This window comes from Anas acuta, chromosome 2 (genome assembly GCF_963932015.1).
Source record: "Anas acuta chromosome 2, bAnaAcu1.1, whole genome shotgun sequence".
NCBI lineage: Eukaryota > Metazoa > Chordata > Aves > Anseriformes > Anatidae > Anas > Anas acuta.
The window spans coordinates 118192512-118214354 of NC_088980.1; the positions used below are offsets into that span (position 1 = coordinate 118192512).

A 21843-nucleotide genomic window follows, 5' to 3' on the forward strand; every position below is an offset into this window, starting at 1 on the left:
TGTGAAGAAAGTGCCAGAATCTGTGGAATACATGTCCATCAGTTCTCAGCCATGTTTATCTGAAATAATACAAGTCAGCCGCTGAGCATTACAAGAACACTCATTCCTTCAAGCTCTGGGTTTTCTCCGAAGGCTGATGCTTTCAGCAAGCATGATTACGTCTTTAAAATGGTAAATGCATGCACATGTCCTTCCAGGCAATTGTCAGTCACTGGAACGGGTATAAAAATACCTCATTCTCCACTTCTTTTTTGATGCTACTTTTGGATATCTGGCAGCTTTCCGTTCATGTTGTACCATTGCTTTGTCTTATGGCTGAATGTGGGCAGAAATTATCAGCAAGTGAATGAGGTGAATGAGAACTTGGGATCCCGTTGTCACAGATGTTATAAGGCAGTGAAGGGAGAAGGCAGAAGGGAGGAATGGAGAAGGGGGGGAGGACAGAGAGAGGAAGGAAATACAACACTTTTGCCATTTGTTTTTAAAGAAAATTCATGTGCATGCCGCTGTACAAGATTGAACAGTGACAGCACCTTGCTCCAAGAAGCTCTCAGTCTCATCAGCTTATTATGAGTAAACATGCAGTAAGACTGTTCAGGTGTAAAAGAACTGGGAATAAAGTGGATAACTGTGTGAATATCTTGATTCTGGGCAGTTTCCTGTGGATGGATCAGAGGTTTATCAGTTACTCAACTTTGAACTGATGTCTAGTACAGGCTCTCCTGGTTCCTGTGGTGGTTTGTTTTGTTCTGTTTTGTTTCTTAGTTTTGTTTCTTTAGATCTGAAACCCTGTCACCTTAAGGGGAAAAGAAAGCCAAAGTTTCTATTTTAATTAGTCGCCTAAGAACTTCCTACAGCTATTTCTCAAAATGCTGCTGCCCCACACCAACAAGTCCAAACCCTTATTGTTCAAGAGATGGTATTATCACTTCAAGAAGCTTTGGCCCTCCAGAAAAAAATGCTCCAGAGAGAGACTCAGGAGATTAACATAGCCTGAATACTGTATGGTCAGCTGTAATTGAGCTATCTTCATAAACTATTAATACAGAAGGCCTCTCGCATTCATTTTTGTGCAATAACAGATCTGTCTAAGAGAAATGTGGCTGGTGAGTAGGCACTAAGCCTGTGATGTACTCTGTAAATGGTTGTTAATTAGAGAAAACCTGAAATGCTTCAATTTAGAAGGCAAAAATGGTTCCTGAAGCCTGCAATCAACTCTGTAAAATCTGTGTATCAGAAAGGGATAAAACTATAATTATGCATTTCAGCTGAGAAGGCTGACAATATTTACTGATTCTGTCTTCCCCCATTTTCTTCCAACACCTCAGGAGAAAAGGCCCCATATAAAAAAAATTAGGAAAACTAAACAAGGTTGTAGCATTTTCTTAAACACTGGTATCATTATATTCTCCTGATGAAACTTAATATGTTAACATACATTGCCAGCTGGGAAAATCTTTTTTTCTATTCTCTGTACTTCTTTAAAGAAATGCTAAAGATAACGCATTGTACTATAGGTTGGAAGATTTGCTGTGAGGTTGCATAAGGAGAGCATAATTTCTCTCAGTGGTATCATGCTTCAGCTGGGTGTTTAAAAAGGCTATCCGTACTGTACATGCTTCAGCTAGCTGTCTGCTCACTGAGCCTGTTACAGATATTTCTAACAAGGATCAATGAACAGAGGTTTTGATTGATTTTCTTTGTTTAGAGAAAGCTGCTTGTTTTTTTGTTGTCGTTCCTTTAGCTCTCTCTCCCACAGGATAGCATTATCATGACAATTGGGAAGTGCTTACATTGCCGGTCCACCTCCTTAAAAGTGTGCTTGCATTACAAACCACAAATTTGGCATGGGGAGCAAGTGATACTGGAAACGTTTTGTTCTCTAAGCAGGGTATTTCTAATATAATGCCATTAATGCCCACAAGAAAAACTGTTAAATATTTTATTTATGAAACTTCATTTATTCCATTCTACATGCACCAATATAGCCTCATTCCCAACAGGAGAATGCTGTCAGCATCGCTGTAAATCCCCTGTTTTGTAATGGGTGTTGGCTAGGTGCATTTTCCTGGTTCTTTCAGTCCTTAAGCCTTGCTAATAAAGGTAAAAATACATACTGACATGTGCAGAAGTCATTATGAAAATCAAGAAAAATGTAACGCGATGCATGCAAATCTCTCTCAGTCTTCCATACAGTGCAGGGAGGGCCATTTCAAAAGCCCAGAGGATGCACCACAAGGATCCTTTAAGATCCTTGCTTGGGATCCCTAAGTATGAAATAAGAAAATTCATTGTTAACTTCTAGCAAGGACTATGTATCATTGTACCGTGACTGCTGCAGCAAAACATTGCAGAGCTACAGGCTGGGAGATGAGTGGTTGGAAAGCTGCCAGGCAGAGAAGGACCTGGGAGTGATGGTGGACAGTCAGCTGAATATGAGCCAGCAGTGTGCTCAGGTGGCCAAGAAGGCCAACGGCATCCTGGCTTGCATAAGAAACAGTGTGACCAGCAGGGCTAGGGAGGTGATCGTCCCCCTGTACTTGGCTCTGGTGAGGCCGCACCTCGAGTACTGTGTTCGGTTTTGGGCCCCTCGCTACAAGAAGGACATCGAGGTGCTGGAGCGGGTCCAGAGAAGGGCGACGAAGCTGGTGAGGGGCCTGGAGAACAAGTCCTACGAGGAGCGGCTGAAGGAGCTGGGCTTGTTCGGCCTGGAGAAGAGGAGGCTCAGGGGCGACCTTATTGCTCTTTACAGATACCTTAAAGGAGGCTGTAGAGAGGTGGGGGTTGGCCTGTTCTCCCACGTGCCTGGTGACAGGACGAGGGGGAATGGGCTGAAGTTGCCCCAGGGGAGTTTTAGGTTAGATGTTAGGAAGAACTTCTTTACTGAAAGGGTTGTTAGACATTGGAACAGGCTGCCCAGGAAAGTGGTGGAGTCACCATCCCTGGAGGTCTTTAAAAGACATTTAGATGTAGAGCTTAGGGATATGGTTTAGTGGGGACTGTTAGTGTTAGGTCAGAGGTTGGACTCGATGATCTTGAGGTCTCTTCCAACCTAGAAATTCTGTGACTCTGTGATTCTGTGATTGCTTAGGCAGGAGGCCATAGACAGTCAATACAGAGTGCCTTCATTCTTGGGCATTGGTACACAAAGAAATTTGAATATTGATAAAATGGTATCAAAATATCATGCTTACTAACTTCAAATTTTGTTCTTCTTTGAGATTTCATCAAAACTTGAAAAATTAGAGGCAATGATCTTTCTTATTCTGCCTGCAGCCAGCAGCCATCTCCCTCCCAGAGTGGAAGGTATCAAACAGGTTATGGGGGAAGCTGATGATTTCTGAGCACTAATTGCTCAAGAAGATAAGCAAGTTCATTATGATGCTGTACTAAATTGGAGCTCTGCTAATCTTCTCTCACTCATTTTACCTATTTACCTCCACCTTTTCCATCCTGGTCCTTTGTGTCTGAGGAAATATCTACTGTCTAGAAGACAGAAGTGCCCAGAAAATAAGTAATTCCTCATTCTTTTCCTTGTGGGAGTCTGTTTCCTTTCTTTTCTCTTCATGCGCTCTGAGCACAGCACTCCCACGACAGCTTCTCTGCTGAGCCAGCAGCACCTCCAAACTGCATTGCCTTTTTTGTAATTACTCTGTAGAAAAGTAATATAAGAAGCTTCATGGTGGGAGTCACTAGCTTCAACAGCCTTATTCTAGGTGGGAAATGTATGAGGAATGAGGCAACTCTGTATGTGTGGGGGACAATAGCAGAAAGTCCACAGAAAAAACTGATGCTCATCCTACATCCATCTGTTTGCATAAGGACATATATGTGGATAGAAGCGTCTAAATTGTCTGCAGACAAGCTAGTTCAGCTACTAGAAACAGTCTAACAGCAATATCCCAGAGGCCAGGGTGAGCAAAATGATCTTAGTGCAAGCCCATACCAACCATCTGAAACTCTGTGGGCTTGAGCACTTCTCTCCATATTTTCAATTGCACTCCCAGGGCTGGGCAACCAGGCCCTTCGTTGGACCTTTGGTTCTTCAGGCCACAGAGAGATGAAATAGTAAAGCTGAACATGTTTGGATTATAGGATTAGCCCATAAATTCATTCATAGTGCCAGCACTGGAGGGGAAGGGGGACACAAGGTCAGCATGGGTCAGTCTGTCATATCATTTTGGAACCATTCCCTCAGACTGGCAAACATCCTTGGGCCTTTTCTTTTTATTTTTTGGGGTTTTCCCATGGTGACATTTGATTTTAGAAAGACTCCCTGTGTTAACATTTGTGAAAACAAGCAAGCAAAACAGCCTGCAGTTCTTACTGGAACTCCTTTATGTTAGCATAGACTTACTGCTATCTTATTCAAGGGCATGGTGTTGTAGCTACTCCTAGATGAGCAGATAGATAAGATTCCTCCCTGGATTTACCACACATTTCATTATGTATATTGTATTAATTAAGACATTTTTTAAATTATAGATTAGTTTCTCATTCTTGTTTACTGCATATTATGCTGGCTAGTCAGCACTTGACGTTTTATTCTCCATCAGCCCCTGGGGAGTTTGCTTTGGCTTCTCCATACAGTACTACTTATCAAAGTCGTTATCAAATTTTGATCAAAGTCTAATCAAAGTTTTTTATCACATAAGGCTACAGTTCTTCATACAGACTGACAGTAGTGCAGAAGGAAAATGAGAAGTTTGGAACAGTTCATAAATTCATCAATTTTGTTGAAGTTACCACACACACACTCACGGGGCCACTGGATTCTGCTGAAACCACATTTCCATGAAGTCTCTCTGGCCAACCATCTTCCCATTTTCTACCAGCTCTGCTGGAAACTCCAACACTGTTTGTGTGCTGACACACAAATGTCCACAGTGCCAACAAGGATCACTCTCTAGACTTTCTGCTCCAAATCGGTCACTTTTCCTGCCTGGGCCTTGCAAGAATTTCAGAGAATTGCTGGTAGTTTATGACATGGCTGATAGGCCCTAGCTTTATCTGTCAGAAGGAAATTATGTGTTAGCTAGTTCATTATAAAATCGTCTGGCAAAACTCATTCTCAAGCATCAGGAATTCAAACTCTGTTCACATCAGTGCAATAAACTGAAAGTCATTTAAGTTTATATATATTTTTATTTTATTTTATTTTGTGTGTGTGTGTGTGTGAGGACAATGCTGTGCTTTACGAGGTTTTTTCTTGTTTTGTGACCTTCACAGCAACTTTGGATTGCTGTGTAAAATGCTGCATACATTTGCAATGCTCTTTAAATAAATAAATAAAAGAAAAAGAATTCTGATGGAAAATCTTATACAATGCAAAGTATATTTGTATGGAAATAAAGTGCAGCTCTTGAGTTCTGGGCAAGCTGCCACTGCTTTTCTCTGTGCTGTCAAGGTTCTGCACCACTGCAATCCAGCACCCAGCCTTTCCATAGAGAAAGAAAAGCAGAACAAGCAATAGCCACAGAATCTGCCTGCAACTCGGCAAAACAGATTTTCAGTGACAAAGATGAACAAATATGGTACACTATGGAGTAAATGTGTCATCTGTAAACAACTTAAACTGATCTATATGTCCCCCTTGAAAATCTTAAAATGTTGTCTTGCACTCATTAGTGTAGAGCCATCATATTAGCACATCTGTGTTTCTGATAGGACAAGAGAGGACTTCCTGAAGGCAATCATGTCATATAATCCATTTCATAACCTGATTAGAATCTTAAAACTAGTTATATCCTCCATCCTCAATATAGCAGTTGGAAGTTTAATTCTCTGATTGATAGAGACCTGCTGCTGCTGTCCTGCCTTTTTAATTTCATCAGTAGTCTGTCCCTATTTATTGTTAACCTATCCCTATTTTTACACTTGTTCCCCATGGAAATGATGATTCTGTGATCATATAGTCCATTTCTGTCCACTGTTCCTGACTTTAAACAACTTTTAAACTATTGTACTATTTCAATCAAATATAAAAATACAGCAGAAATCTCAAAGATAATTAAGTTTCTTTAAATGTTGTGCAAAATAAATAAATGAAAACAAACCAACAGGCTAGTCAGAGGAGAAAAAGGAAAAAAAAAAAAAAAAAGACAAATTAGACCCTCCACAAAGGGAAAAAGCAGGCAGATTTCAGCCATTATCCATTTTGTTTGGCACCAGCCACTAGCCAGCCTAAGCACGTATCCTTCCAGATGAACCATTGCATTGCTCTCCCCTACCCAGTGGGACTGTTGTGATAGACAGACAGAATTAGGGAATAGGAGACACTGTGCAAGGAAAGTCATTCGTTCTGTTGTTCATTCTCTCATCTCACGAGAGGTTCTGCATTCCCTTGATTATCTTCATAGGCATTGCAGTTTTAATTCATCAGTTCCAGTTTGAATTCATCATTGGGGAATATGGGTGACCAAGACCATAGATTATCTTAGATTGCATTTTGCCAGTACTCTCATATTTCTACTGGCAATATCTCACTAGGTATGACCTAGAATTGTAATTCCCTGTTGACCCAGACATTGCACTGGTTAATGCTAGTTATTTCATGATCCTTTAAAACACACAGGCTCCTCTGGTGTCATGTCACTCTGATGAGGCTTCAATTACATTAAAAAAAAATTATTAACAACTAAATGCGTGTAATCCAATTTCATCTCTCTCTCTCTTTTTTTTTTTCTAAACTGCAAGGTACTTGTGAATTTTCCACGTATCACTTTCCTTTTCTACATTGATAATGTCTCCCAAAACCTTATATTGCTTTGTAAAACCAAGGTCAGTAAGAGAAATATTCAGAAAAGATTGTTTCCAAGTGTAATCAGTAAAGAGAAAATTAATAGTAATCCTACTCTAGTCCAAGAGTTTTTCAACAGCATTTAAAGAGAATCCTGCGGTGCCTTATTTTTTTTAAGATAATTCCTCATACTTGCCTTATCTATCCTCTACTAATCCCCATCTTCTCACACTTTACCAGTATTTTCCCACCAGCATGGTAATAGCTATTCTACCAAAACTTTGGTAGATTAGACCTCCCACATTTTATTTGTTGAGATAGAAGTTACAAAAGAAAGCTATCAAGTTGGTCTCCACTCTGTGGCTCTCTTATGATCTACTTTTTTTGGGGGGGAAATATATGTTTACCTTCATCTTCAATTAGTTTTTGTTTTAAAAGCTGCTCTAAAGCTACAATATTTTGTTTTGGAGCTCTCATTGTAGGTCTGTTTTAGTCCATTACTTGTGTAATGCATCAGATTTCCAGTCACATGATACCAGTTTTAAGTGGATGGACTAATTTAAGATGCTTCTCACCAGAAGCAAGATTTCATATGCCAGCTCTTTCAGGATCCCAGAAGAGAGGTTTTCTAGTTCCACTGAGTGACAACATGAAGCTTGGAGTTCTGCTATCTACAGTAACGCAGACTCATTTTCTGTTCTGTTTTCTCATTAGCTGGTTCTATATTTTATCCATTGATTCAAGTGCCCTTATTGAAAACTGACCTTCAAGGTACTGTTTTATTGCTGATCATCCTTTTTCCATTTCTATCTTGGCATCATTTTTGAGGTGGGTTTGCATACAGCTATGTTCTGAGACTTTTCTAGAAGTTTTTCCTTTTTCAGACTTCAAAAGATACAAAAATTCCTCTGTGTTTTGACTTAAAGAAAATCCAAGCGTCCTCCACAAAGAAGTCCCTGAACAATTAATTTGTGTGGCCTTCACTCATTTCCCTAAATTTCTTATAGATAGACTGACTACATATCTATTTTTGTTTATCTCTTCAGTTTGTTTAAACTGAACAAGCATTCATGTGATCTAATGCTATTTTTTATTTTATTTTTTTTACAATTAGCCATCCTACAACAAGCTCAATATTTTCTATAAATAAGTTTAAAAAGAAACATCTCTGCTTTCTGACAGAATATCTGTCAGTTGTCACACTCCAGAATATCTGGGCTGTCTTCAGTAGCATTTGGTCTCCAGCATGTATCTGAGAATCGAAGTCTCCCATAATGAGACAATTCTCTACAGAATTTCTCCCTATAATAGCAACTTGATCATCTCTATCCATATCCAAATTTAACTCTGGAATTCTACAGCAGACTCTAACAACTACCCACTATCTTTCCCCAAAAGTAATTCTGCTTGCAAACAGGATCTGTTATATTGGCAATACCTTTCTGAAACTTCAGTTTGCCCTTCCATTCCCACACACCACTTTTATTTCCATCTTTCCTGACTACCAGCTTCCCTCTAGTATCTACATCCAGGGAGTGATTATGAATCCATGACATTTCCATAACCCTGTAGTACACTTTGTAACCCTATAGTACTTCATGTCCTACAACCATGGCTTTTTTTTTCCTGCTTGATACCCAGATTCATTGCAAAAGTACTGCTCTTATTCCTTAAATTTACTGATCCAATTTTCCATGCATTAGACACTATCCTTTCACTAATCACTTTTAGTCTCACTCACCAGACCACAGCTCTCATTAATCACTTTTTTGTCACACTTCTTATTCCTGTATACCTTGATGTGACATCCATATGGCAACTGGTGTATTCCTGTTTCCAGATATCCTAATCATTCTGCATTCAGTCTGCAGCTATAATATATCAGTACAACTTCATATAGAGGAGGAAACGTATGCAGTATGGTATTATCACAGCACATCTACAACAAACCCAGTGTCCAGGACTTCAGCCTCTGAAAATCAACTAGAGAAGATATTAGTGAAAATTTCTCTTCTTTCCATTTAAGTGCAGCAAAAATATTTATCTAGCACCATCAGGAACAAGAGTGGACCTGCCTCCAACATTTTTGCCAAATTGTATGTTCTGGTTAATCTCTTACTGAGTTTATGCCTGTATCTTTATCCCACGGATTCTGTTTACTTTCTATTAAATCATCATAAAAAGTCCACAGAACAACATAATACCATATCAGCATATCAGTATGAGTTTGTGATATTATGGAGAAAATAATATTTGTGGAGCTTTGCCACTTATTATGCATTTTTAGCACTCAGTAAATCATAGGAAAAATGAAGTATATACTATTCTTCTGATGTAATAGCAGTAAGGCTTCATAACATGCCAGCTTGAAATCTGCATGTGTCATTTTAATAGAAAAAGGTAATTAAAAACAGTATTAGGAAGACTTAATATACTTGCTACTCTAATTTAGTGCTACTAGTTTTGTCCCTTTTTTTTCTGACCACATTAGTGAAAATTTCAGATACAGTTATCTCCAGTTTAGTTTCACAATCGTATTAAAAGACTGCAAACAACCAGCTGATTACCAAAGATATTAGGTGGGTGTCTCCTTCACTATTTTTTTAATTGTCATATTTTTTAACTGTGAGTCCAAAAAAAAAAAAAAAAAAAAAAAAAAAAAAAAAAGTGAGGTACACTTGGCACAGAAAAAGCTTTTCTGTGTCTAATATAACTGAGAACTTTCAGTCATGATTGTTTCTTACCCAAAGACTGCACCACGCTGCAAAGATAAAAATTAACTTGAATTTTTCACCATGCAATGGCTTTTAAAGCTTCTGTCAAGCAGACAATAGGCATGTCTAACCTTACTCTGAATACATATACCGAACATTTTCTCAGTCATTTCCTTGCCCATCCATGATATCCATCTCCGTTATTCATCTTGTACATTATGGCCTACCTGCAAAATTGCTCTTTTTCCTAAAATTTACAAGAAGATTAATTCTTCCCGTTGAGAGTGATTTTAGCTCCATTGAAAGTTCCACGACAAAGTGGGAATGCATGCATTAAAATGTGTCTTGTACGATTTTCAAGTTTAGACGTATATGGGATATAATAGGGGTAATCAAGTGACCTATGGAGATGAGTATCCATAAATTATGTTATGGGTATTAGTATTTTTTCTGTCATGCATACACTAGATGAATAATGAATGGTGAATTTAAATGAAAACCAATTGTATTCCTGTTTTGTGCTCAGAGTTTCATAAGCATCAGTGAATAATATCCTATGCAAAAGTGAGACTCAAACAAAGGGTTCCGTATGGCACAGGAGGGTCACCCTGTGGGAGCCCTCTCCTAGGAGTCAGTGGAACTGCTTTCAGGAATAAAGACTACTCACTGGACTGGGGCTTACAAGACCATTGTTTTACCAAAAGTTATTAAATAGCTTTCTTTTGTGTTAGGCTTGACAATATACCCAATCTAATGGGGATACAAACCCATTAAATATTTTGTATTAGTTTCTTGTTTCACTAACTAAATTATAATGACAATAGGTTTCAAATCTTTTTTTTTTTTTCCTGTGGGTGTTATTTTTTGTAGTGTGTCAGTTAATAAAGTGGTAAACTGGATTCTGTTCTCTCCCCATAATGAATACAATTTAAAAATAAAACATTAATGGGTTTTGTGCTACAATGGGAGAAATAATTTCTGAATTTAATTCTAATTGAGGCATTTAGCATATCATTTGTGCATAAGTGGCCAGTGTGCTCTCATGAGTTAAATAGCCTGGGCAGGAGGAATCCTATGATATCAGGCTACTGAATCGTTATTGATCCCAGCCCATTACATTTAATATACACTACGGCTGCATGCTCTATACCACCCAGTGGATGTTTCAAGGTGCAGAGGAATTCTCTGTTTCTCACATAATTGAGTTCAAAGAGTGAACTGAATCCTCTCTCAATGTAGCTTTCCCAGCAATAGTTCTCCATTTCACTTTCCAGCACGCATTGGAGGCCTCTGGAGGTCCAGAGGTCTGCAAAGGCCCTCCTGGTGTCCCCGCAAAATAATGCTGGACCCAGCAACCTTGTGGCGCTGTCAGAGAGTGGCCAAGGGAGTGATCAGGAACATCCTGCAGCTGCTGGGCACTGGGGCCATGAGGTCTTTGGGACTCACATGTGACAGCAACCCCTCTGACAACTTCTGCAAGGCTGCTGTATGTCCCAGGTGGTGCGGACAGCCAGGTGACTCACAACAGATTTCCTGATTTGCTGCAGATTTCAGTCCGTGAAATTAAATAAACTAGCGCCAGTCTGACCTATCTTATGCCCTGTTAAAACCTGTGGTATCTCAGGGGCTGCTTTGTGAACCATGCTGTTATCCCCTTCCCAAGGACAAGCAAAGGGCTGAGTGTAGCCCTCCTTCAGCCATCTGCTGCCACCCCTGCACCAAAGCCTTCAGAAAGCTTATGCAACTTCAGGCTGTTCTCAGGTTTTAACAAGTGCCTTCAGTGCTCTCATATTCTCTTTCCTGCTCTGTGGTAAGATGTGTTGAGTAGTTAATTGTGACTGGAATGGTGGCATGCCATAGATAGCAAAGAGCTGTTCGTGTGCCATCTAGTTAAATAAGATCCTTCTCAGGTCTTTCATGCCACAAAAAGGCATCCACAGATCATTTTAAACTTCTAGGTTAGTCACTCTTGGTAATGAACCTTAATAAACAAGACACAAGACATCCTTAAGCCACACACACACACACACACACACACAAAAAAAAAAAAAAAAAAAAAAAAAAGGAGAGAGAGAGAGCTCTAGTGATCTTGATTCTGAACCTAAGTAGCATTTACTGTCGGGGTGTTGGTAGCAGCTTGTCATCTCTATTACTTAAAGCACAGAGCATAACTGCTTCCTTCAGTAACTGGGGTTTTTGCTGGTTTTGCTCAGCAGAAGAAAAAAAAAAAAAAAAAAAAAAAAAAGCAATGCAAGTCCAAGGCAACAGCAAACTGAAAATTGCTCCCCATATCATTTTTTCAGATCCAGTGAAGTCCCAGCAGACCTTGTAAGCATGCCATGAGAGCCATACTTTCATCTACAGGTTTTTAATCAGGTGTTTTCACCTCCAAGCACAATAGACACTAAAACGGCAGTATAAAGTGACTTTTCTAGACGATTAATATTTTATATCTTTTTCTTGGCATTTCCTTCAAAACATATCTTTTTACTTTCCTTTCCTATGGAGTCGGTTTTGTTCTAAAGAGCTGTCTCAGAAACACCATAAAGTGTCTGGAATGGTGAATTCAGCAGGAAAGAAATCGGTTTACAATCATCTCCTCAAGAAAAAGTCCAGGGTGTTCTCTATTTCTGTTGTGTTTTCTGCAGACTTTGAATTACACTTTCCTTGACAATGGGGATAGCAGCAAAGCTGGGACAGCAAGTTGGAAGGAATGCATTATGTAGGCGTATGCGTGGCTAACTTCTTCCCCACACCTGTTTCTGGGTGTTTCTGCTTTCAGCTACTGCTGTGCCATTCCTTGAGACTCGGAGCAGCATAAACAAGGCCAGAATCAGGCCCATGCCTTCGCAGTAGCACATCGTGTGGCAGCATGCTGCCTTTGGAACCAGATGGGCGTTCTGAGCAGGGCATAATGGATTGCAATTGAATTGATATTTTAAGCTAACAAATGTTTAGATCAGAGATGCTCACAACAGAGGCACTTACAATACAGGGCTGATTGCAGCGTGGCAGAAAGCAGCTAAATGCTGTAATGAGGAAGGTGGTGTCAGCATTTCACTACTAAATTTCAATTTTCAATGACTTTGAGCAGCTGTACAAATGAATTTTAGCTGAGGCTTGAATAAGGACACAGGCAAAGACCCAGAGCATTCCAAAAAGAGATCCCAATTCACCTCTGTGTGAAAAACCTTAAATGTCAAAGGGTAGGAAAATACAAATAGGGTCCAGTGATTGTTCCTGAAGCTGTGACATAAATGAGATGATGAGAATGGGTGGAGCTTTGAAAAAAACTCTCCTGAAAAGATCAGCTGGATGTAACATATAGAGCAATGAATGAGCTCTAGAAAAACACACCAGCCATACCTCAGCTAAATTAAATTTGAAGAACTGGGCTGCAAGTAAAATGAACAGTGGTACAGCCACAAGTGTGTTTTGAGAAAGTGCTCTCTTTAAACCACTAGCCTGTGGTTCATGACACAGATATTCCTGTGTCATAAAGTATCACTGAGGCCAAGCAACCAATAAGAATGATCGAGGACTGAATAATCTTAGTAATACTAATGATATTCAGAATTGTAACAGTCAATGCTCAAAATCCAACGATTCTGAAGGTATTTCCATGTTTAACGTGAACATGGTATTTCCATGTTTACATCTTTCAGAGTTCAAAGTTTCTAGTGGGAAAAAAGAAAGAAAAAGAAAAGAAAGTAAAAGAAAAAGGAAAAAAAAAAATCCATTTTCTTCATGGCAAGATATTCCTGAACTGTTAATCTCAAACTTTTCAGTGAAGTGCCTTTTATCAGTTAACACAAATGAAATAGGTGGTGTGCAGGTCCAATACATATGACTTGTGTTCATCCATTACTACATTTGGGGAATTTGGGGAATTCTCCTGCTTTAAAGGCTTTTTTTTTTTTTTTTTTTTTTTTTTCTCCTACTAGGGAATAGTCAGCAGGATCAAATCTTCCAGATCATACAGTCAGAAGTATTTAAACTGGCTCTACAGAACGAATTAGGAAAATCAGACTTTTAAAAATATCTCCCATTTCAACAGTCTTGATGTCTGTATACACTGTGAACTGATTTCAAGATATAATGCTAACTAGAGAGTTCTTTATTCAGCCTTAAAGCAGAAGAGACAGATTTCTGCATACAGAGAGGTTAAAAGTAGAATTGCAAGATATTGTAGAAGATGGTTAGACAACTGTCCTAACATGAGTAATTTGTAGAACAGAGTTCTCAACTTGGAAACAATTTCAGTCAGAGACTTGCACACATTTTTCTACATGCGAGCTATACCTGACGTGAAATAAAATAGCCCTGCTGGCAAGACTGCAGAAAGATGGTTCTCAGATACAAAATTCCTTGTCCCAGAAACTGTATAGAAAACTTTGCCAAATGTCTTCACTTCCAAGCCTGGGAGAAGCTAAAGATACGGGGAAAGCTGGAATATAATGAAGATAACACCAGATTTTAAGATCAGGTCTTTGGGATGCTATTCCTGTTTCTTCTAGTAGCATACCACTAACCCAACATTTTGACAAACACTTTTAAAATTGGGTATCTAAAGTTAGGAAAAGGGATCCATAGTTACATGTGTAAATAGGTAATGTGCTTTTCAAATGAATAAGCACTTAAAACTTTCAAAAAAAGTTTGCAGTTTTGTGTTTGCATATATTTTATACCTATAGATGAATTGTCGAAGTATCTGTTAACTCAAATTACAGCCTGTCCCATCAGGGAACTGAAATCATAAAATCTTGAAAGAAATGAAATTATTTGTGAGTCTTTTTAAAATATCCTAAGAAATCATGATTATCTTGTGACATTGTGTCTGATGATAATCCAGTAACAAGGTATTTTGCAACCTAGAATATTGCTTTGACTCTGTTAATATGTGCCATAAAATCATTACTGGATTTTGAATACATATATATATATTAAAAAATAGAGTTGTATGAAGCACAGATTTTCTTTAATTTTTACTTTTCTTTTGAAGTTTATTGTGTCCATCAGATTTTTAACTTGCATGTAAGTAGGTCTACATTTTTGTTGTTTGGTAAGATGGCCAAGAGGAACAAAATCTTTCCTTAGGGGTAGTATTAATTAACTAACTAATATTTAGTTTTTGATTGCTTCCTCTGTAAGGACATAAAGACATACATACAAGTTCATTAGCACCTTGCCAGTGAATGCTAAAATGTTTATTAGTTTTTCACAGTGACTGTTTGATGCTGGCTCCAGTTAAACACTGCTGCCCAAAAAATCATTCTCTGGTTTATTAATCTACAGTGACAAACCCTATTTTCTCCTTCTCCTTGTCCTCCCTTCCACTCTCCCTCCCAAACCTCCTTTCCCTCCCTGCCATTTGCAGAAGATGCTGCTTTTAAAGGCAATATCATAAATTTTGAAGCAAAGGGAGGTGACTTTTACAAACAGATAACCTGTTTGAAAAGCACCTGTCAAAACCAAATGCTTTAGCTGCTGAGTACTTTTGTATACAATCATTAAAATATATTGAGCCCTCCAAAGCCATTACAGGGACTGTCATGCTATAAATCACAGTGTGTTTTTTCATGACCTGTCCTAACAGTTAAGGAAATGTTGGGTGTTAGACTAGAAGTGATCTCTCTGGGCCAGTCAGGATCCAGTCCTGCAACAAAACACAAAGAAGCAAATGAAACAATGCCTAGCTATAAAACACAAAAGTGTAATAAACAAAAATAATAAATATGCCATCTATCTGTGTCCAAAGTGTGGGAAGAACAGGCAAACTGCCCAGAATGGGGCATGTATTTATGTATGGAGGGACTCAGGACTGAGATCAGAGACTTCTTGATAAGGCACCAAATCTATTGTCCTCCTGCCAGGGCATGGGCATTTACACCGCAGGTGCTCACCCGTTCCAGGAGTATGGGTCCCTGAGGACTTCAGAAGCATGAATGCCCCACAAATGATTGCACAACTGAAGAGTTATTAAGACGGAATACCAGCCTCATTTCAGATTGGCTGGCACAGAGAGCAACAGTCAACAGAGAACACAAGCCCCCGGGCAAGTCCTTGGGGTGCTGACAACCTGCTGCACGGTGCTTTTGCTGCTGTTCTGCAGTGTGACTCGGCTGGTACCCCTGTGTGCCGCAGTCTCAGCAAACCCCACAGCACACTGCAGTTCCCGTGGTGTCAGCACTGCTTCAACCATCCCAAAGTCTGAAGACAGCAAATTGTTTTCATTTAATTTGTTCCCCCACCCAGGGCTGTTACATTCTGAGTGAAATCCTGATCAAATTGCAGTCAGTGACAATAATTCCACTGACATTTTGGGGGGCAAGTAATCACCTTCTGTCTTCTCTCTTTATGTGTGGATCTTAGCAGATCACAGAAAAGTCCTAAAAGTTATTCAGACTTGGCAGAAGTCTGCATCCATCTCTGCAGACTCTACATTTCCTTTAAGCAATTGCAAAGAAAAAAAGTTATGTTCATGATCATAAATTGTTCTAGCCAGAGTGTTTCCATGTCCCAGTAAACTTCAGGGTGTCACCAGGGAATACAAATTAAAACTGACTGCAACAGTTGGCTCTATATTTTGTTGTCAGAGAGTAGCATTCATTTTCTTCAGTGCCTGGTTTCTGTTGCATTTCTGCTTAAGAGAAAAAGAACAAAAGGAGGTAAGGAAGCAAATCGAGAGAGCATGGAGTAAAAGCTAAAATATGCTAAAATTATACTTTCTTGTTGCCATGAAGTTCTATAACCCAAGGATACTGAAAAATGAGATCAAAAATAGCAGAAATATATTGTTCTGTGAGGGGAAGAAAGAGGCCAGCAGGTAAAGGTAGTGGCCAGCCGAGTGCAAGTTCATAATTGACCCACCAAACCTGAACTTTGGATTTCAATTATCGTCATACAAGCTAGACTCAAAGCTGTTCTGAGACGTAGGACTAAGTCCTTCCACAACATTACACTGAAAAAAGACTCCTGGACCGTATCTTCCTTTCCAGCCAAAGCAGCTTCCTGGAATGCCTGCAGCACCAGCACCATGAGCCCTCATAGTGGCCTGCAGAAGCATGGCCTTCACCCTTGCTTAGTACTGCCCACAGAGGTCACCTCCAGCCAAACCCCTGGGATAACTCATGTTGCAAGACCTGTAGGTGTTGCAGGCAGTCTCTCCTACCACATATGTCAGTGGCAAAACTTATGTGGGCCCTGGTGAGCAGATCTGTGTCCTGCAGGAGACAAGCCTTGAGCTTGTTTGCTGTCCTGTCTCCCCAGCACCAGTGCCTGGCACAGGGTAGGTCCAAGGGAACTCTACAAAGAGTTGACGTTAACAGTTTGGGTTCAGCTTCGGTTCTTGATAAACAATGGTTTGCACTGCTCTTGGCTCATGTTCGGGTGCAGTTTGGCTCAGTGCGTTTGAATTATGCTTCTCGGGCATCATCCACCGTCACACAGTTAATGGGAGTGATTATTTCAAATGTATGCTGGTAGAACATGCCAGTGCTTTCAAACATCATTGCTCATGTGGCTCAGGTGCTTCTTCTGACTTGTATATTAAATGAGATTATGTTTGTTTTGGCATGTTGTGTTTTCTGCCAGAATTCAAGCTATCTCCAATGAGCCTGTTTTAGCAACATTCTCCTTTTTGTTGTTTGCTTGGATGTGGTCTTGGTCTTATCCCATTGATTTCAGCTAGCTTTTTATTCACACCTTCTTATAGACACTGCTCTGCATAACCAACTCTTTATAAGTTGGAGTTTTATTCAAGAACATGAATAGTTAGGTCAGCAAAAGGGAAAACTTTGTCTTAAACTAACTATCCCTCAGACAGTTGTGAAAGAATAGATTGCCTGAAATCAGCATTACAACAAATGGAGAGGTGTCAGCTGCTTCTATGTGCTCCCTAGATTCTCATATGAAGGAAATATTGGAAGCTGCTCCAAAAAAAAAAAAGGGGGGGGGGGGGGAGGGTGATTTATTTATTTATTTTAATTGGGAACATCAAATGTCAACAGTATCCTGCTTACACAATTCTGATACAATTTATGGCCAAGTACTGTTATCCCTACCATCAACTGCCATGGGAGCTGCCTGAACAATGAGTCTTTATTATGTGTGGAGCATTTCATACCATCTGTGTCCCAGAACACTTTACAGAGACAGATAAAACAGTCTCAGTAAATAACAGCAGAGAATAAATAAATTTAAAAGGTTTAGGCAAAGGAAAGCAGAAATAATTCAAACTCTTAGTCAGACATGCAGCACAAAGCATGGCAGTAAATGATGCCATGTATTTCTTTTGAAAATACCAAGAAATTAGAACAGCTTTTTGCATTTACTCTCTAAAATACCAACGTGACTGCTCAAGAAAGCTAAAGAGAAGTAATGTCATAAACAAGCAGTCTGGAGTCAAAGAGAGGCAGCCACACAGTGTTAAGCCTTCAGTTCAGGAGATCACAAATCCTGGTGTAACAAGATACTTAAACTGGCCCATGTGATTAGAGTTGTTCAACTGTAGAAAACTGGGCATGTATATAAAAAAATTACTGAACTGTGAAGATAATACTAAGGAAACTGCATGTTAAGGGTAGAATTAATCTCACAGAACTTTAGTTCTCTTTTAAAGTTAGCTGTCCCATTTAAGCTACTCTTGTAGCCAGTTAAAAAAGACAGGTGAGATGGTTTGCCCTTCAGACATGCTCACTTCTCTCCACTAACTAGAATCAGAGCCCAGGTAATTAGTTTATTTTCAGTGTCTGACTTTAAGATGACTAAACCCCAGAGAAGCAGTCACACATTCACTTGTTCTACGTCTTTCACTGCAAGGTAGCTCTTTGAAAAATCTGTGGCTTAGAGAGCTTTCCTGTGGCTTTGTGTTCATACCAGGAGTTTTTATTACTTTGTCTGAGAAATCTTGAATCCTATAATGCTAAAATGCTAAAAGTTAGGTTAGCATGAATATTGAAGTAGGATGTCACACTTCAGAAACTTGTGGTTGAACTCACAGCAGTTGTGTGTCAAGCCTGGAGCAATGAGAGACTACAAATGTTTGTGACTTAATATTTCCACAGGTCATGTACTGAGTTATAATATCTAGGTTGCCCTCAAAAATGACAGAGTGCTGCTGTCTGTAGCAGGAACAGCTTGTTCCACCTGCAACAAGATCAGCCTTGCAGCCTTGTACAGAAGGTGGTCCGATATGTTACCTTGGGAGTGCCCTTGTACAACTGGTTTGTCTAATTCATATTGGCAGACACAATCTGAATTCAGTGAATCATGAGATAGACAAGATTTCATCAGTGAGACCGTCTGGATAGAGCACAGGAACACTGGCGTACATGAGCTGTTTCAGAGAGCTGTTAGGGAGAAATGTTCAGTGGCCAGTTAAACTGCTTGCTTGCAAGTGCCTCTATTACAAACACTGCATTGTTTTCGATCTGGAAGGGGCATGCATAAGAAAATAGTTTTTCTAGGGATGGAATATGAAATATCTGGCTCATTCTTAGAGCCTGCTTTACCTGGTTCTCAGACAGACACATGCAGATTCTGCACTATGTGTTGCGGTTCTTGCTTTACTAATTATAAAAGCCTCTTGTATACTGTAGATGTATCTTCACTGTCTCGGGGATCTTAATAGGGAGTGAATGGCAAAACACAAACATTACACTGTGTCAGCATAAACAAAGCCACAATTATATCAAAGATCCTACAGGCATTGCTCATTTGTACTAATAATTCTTGCTTTGCAATCAAGCAGCACAAGATGCCAAATTAATTGTTTTAAACACTTTCCACCACTTGGCACTTATTTTGGACTGAAAATGGGGAAGCAAGGAGAGGACCAAAGAGAAGGGAAAAGAAATTCTTTCACCATCAAATAAGCAAGGCATATGATAGAAGTGGATTTAGAAGACAAAAAGCCCTGAAGAGACTTTTGGAGGTCTCACTAGTTTGCTTAATGGGGAACCGTCCAAAATTAAATATCTGAGAAGCTGGAGGCTGAACAGCTTAAGGTACAGTGTGCACACAGAAACATTGCTGTATTAACTGCTGGAAGAAGCATAAATTATGCATTTCTGATGTGTCTCTATAGGCCCTGTAACCTTTTTTGCCCCTTAGGGTGCTCGTTATCTGCAGGAGCAATTAACAGATAGTATCTAGCAGCTAGTGTGATTTCTTACCTTTAGAGTGATTTCAAATCAAATAAAAAGGAGGCTAATAGGGCCAAGGAGACCTGAGCTGTGAAGTTGTTTCTGATGTATGTTGGATAGAAATAATAAGTAAATTGAAGGTACATGCTGCCAGGAAACCTAGATTATGTCTAACTAGTTTTGCTTGCTGAATCTTTTATATTTCTGACAGATGTTATTGTTACTGTGAGACAGTATGCAAGTGATACAAATAATGGAAAAAACATTCATTAAGTAATTCTGAAAGGACATTTTTAAATTGTCTTACTTCAGCAACTGCAAGCTGATTATTCAAAAGACCTGATTTTTGCACTACCAAATAAAAATTAAAGACAAGGAAAAAAAACAAACAAACAAAAAAAAAACACATGTAGAACTGGTCTTCTTAGAAAAAGAAGTTCTGGTGACTAGAAATATACTTAATTCCTAAAACTGAGTGGAAAATTTAAACATTTAAGACATCTGAATAGCTTAGAAAAAAAAAAAAAAGTGCAAACTACAAAATTATAAATTAAATTTGTACAAAACTAATTATCCTATATCATTAAAAATCTAAATGAAATATTTCTTAGCTGAAAAATCAGATTATTAAATACAAGTCAGTGTAAATTATGATACCTCTTGAGCTCTCTAATACATTTTCTCTAATACTTTATGTGATACCCCATCATTTTTTAGTGGTAATGTGCATTAGTTTCAATTCTTTCCTAGTGCATGAAAATTGTACTGAATGCTACTGCCTTATATGCACTGAAATACACTGTAAAAGACACATAATTTGAAAATAAATGTAAATAAATCATTTTTGAGGGGGTCAAAAAAAACAAACCAAACCAAACCAAAAAAAAAAAAATATATATATATATATATATATATATGCCAAAATGTTAATTACTGTCATATCACTTTAGCCTATTGTTGTGGGCTAATCCAGCAGGCAGCTCAGCACCACACAGCCTTCACTCACTCTCCATCCAAAGTGGGAGAAAACTCTATTACAGCCAAAAACAGGACACCCATTTGAGCCATTATTCTCCAATGCCACTTTTTTACTATCTTTACCATATAGTGAGTTTGGGAGTTGGATTTTTATAGGTTCCTACACCATGCAGAATTTTCTGATTTCATTTAGGATCCAGGCAAAGTCAGAGAACTGGCTGCTGCAATCCTGAACAAAACTGAAGCTTTGCATCTCAAGTTCTTGGTGCTGGAGATGTTTTTCTCCTATGAACTTCAAAGCATTGAACATTTGAAAAAAAAATGCTTGCCAAAAGCCTTGATTTTATCATAGTTTTCTGATGATTTGTTAATGAACTACATCAAATTCAAGACTCTATATTTTATTATGTTTAAAATTCAAAAAAAATAATTCATGTGACTGGAAGTATCAACTCTCTGAAATAATTTAACTGAATTTGGGAATAGGATAAGAAACTGTCAGGGAAAAGTCTTGGACTCATTCAGTTCACCAGGAGTTTGTCATTACTCATGTTGTGGCCAGGATTTCACTTCCAGGAAAAGCAAAACCAGGTAAGAAAGGAGGTGTGTAGAAACATGCATTTATTTTTCTCAAAATAATTAAAATAGCTATTGATCCTTAAAAGTAGGTTTAAATTATGATTAAAAACACAATTTCATCTTGCATATAGAAACAACGGCAGCTTTTTTTTTTTTTTCTTCTTCCTTTTTTTTTTTCCTTTTTTTTTTTTTTTTTGATCAAATGATACAGAGCTTTCAGAAGCAGAAAAGAAAAGGATGATATTCAGCTTCCAAAGAAGGGACATATTTTGGCTGACAAAGCAGAGGCAGCCTGGTTAGCATTTAGGACAACAAAGACAGTCATCTAACTCTGGTTGTTGCTGTCCTCCTCTACAAGAGATAGAGAAAGTAGACCAGGAAAGAGGGCAGTCATAAGGTCACAACTTTGATCTTGGAGGATTTCAATTATTCAGGTATTGATTAGGATGACAATTATACAAAAGCTGTAGAGAGGAACACATTTATAAAGGTTGCACAGAATTGCTTTCTTTAGCCATTTGTTGAGGTGACTGCATAATGAGAGCTTATTTAAAAATGTGCATTAATAGATGTGACAGCTGTGATAAATAAGCAGAATTCAGGAAAGAGCGAGACCTTTCTAGAAGTGTCTAAAAATCTGCCTTGTGGTGAGGAAACACAACATTGTTTCCCCATCACAAAAATGTAA

General features: G+C 38.7%; 1 protein-coding gene across 1 annotated transcript in view; it reads left to right on the forward strand.

Annotated features, from left to right (window-relative positions):
- The window catches only part of XKR4 (XK related 4), a 230703-nt gene that overhangs the window by 141921 nt on the left and 66939 nt on the right, over positions 1-21843 (forward strand). The window lies entirely within an intron of this gene.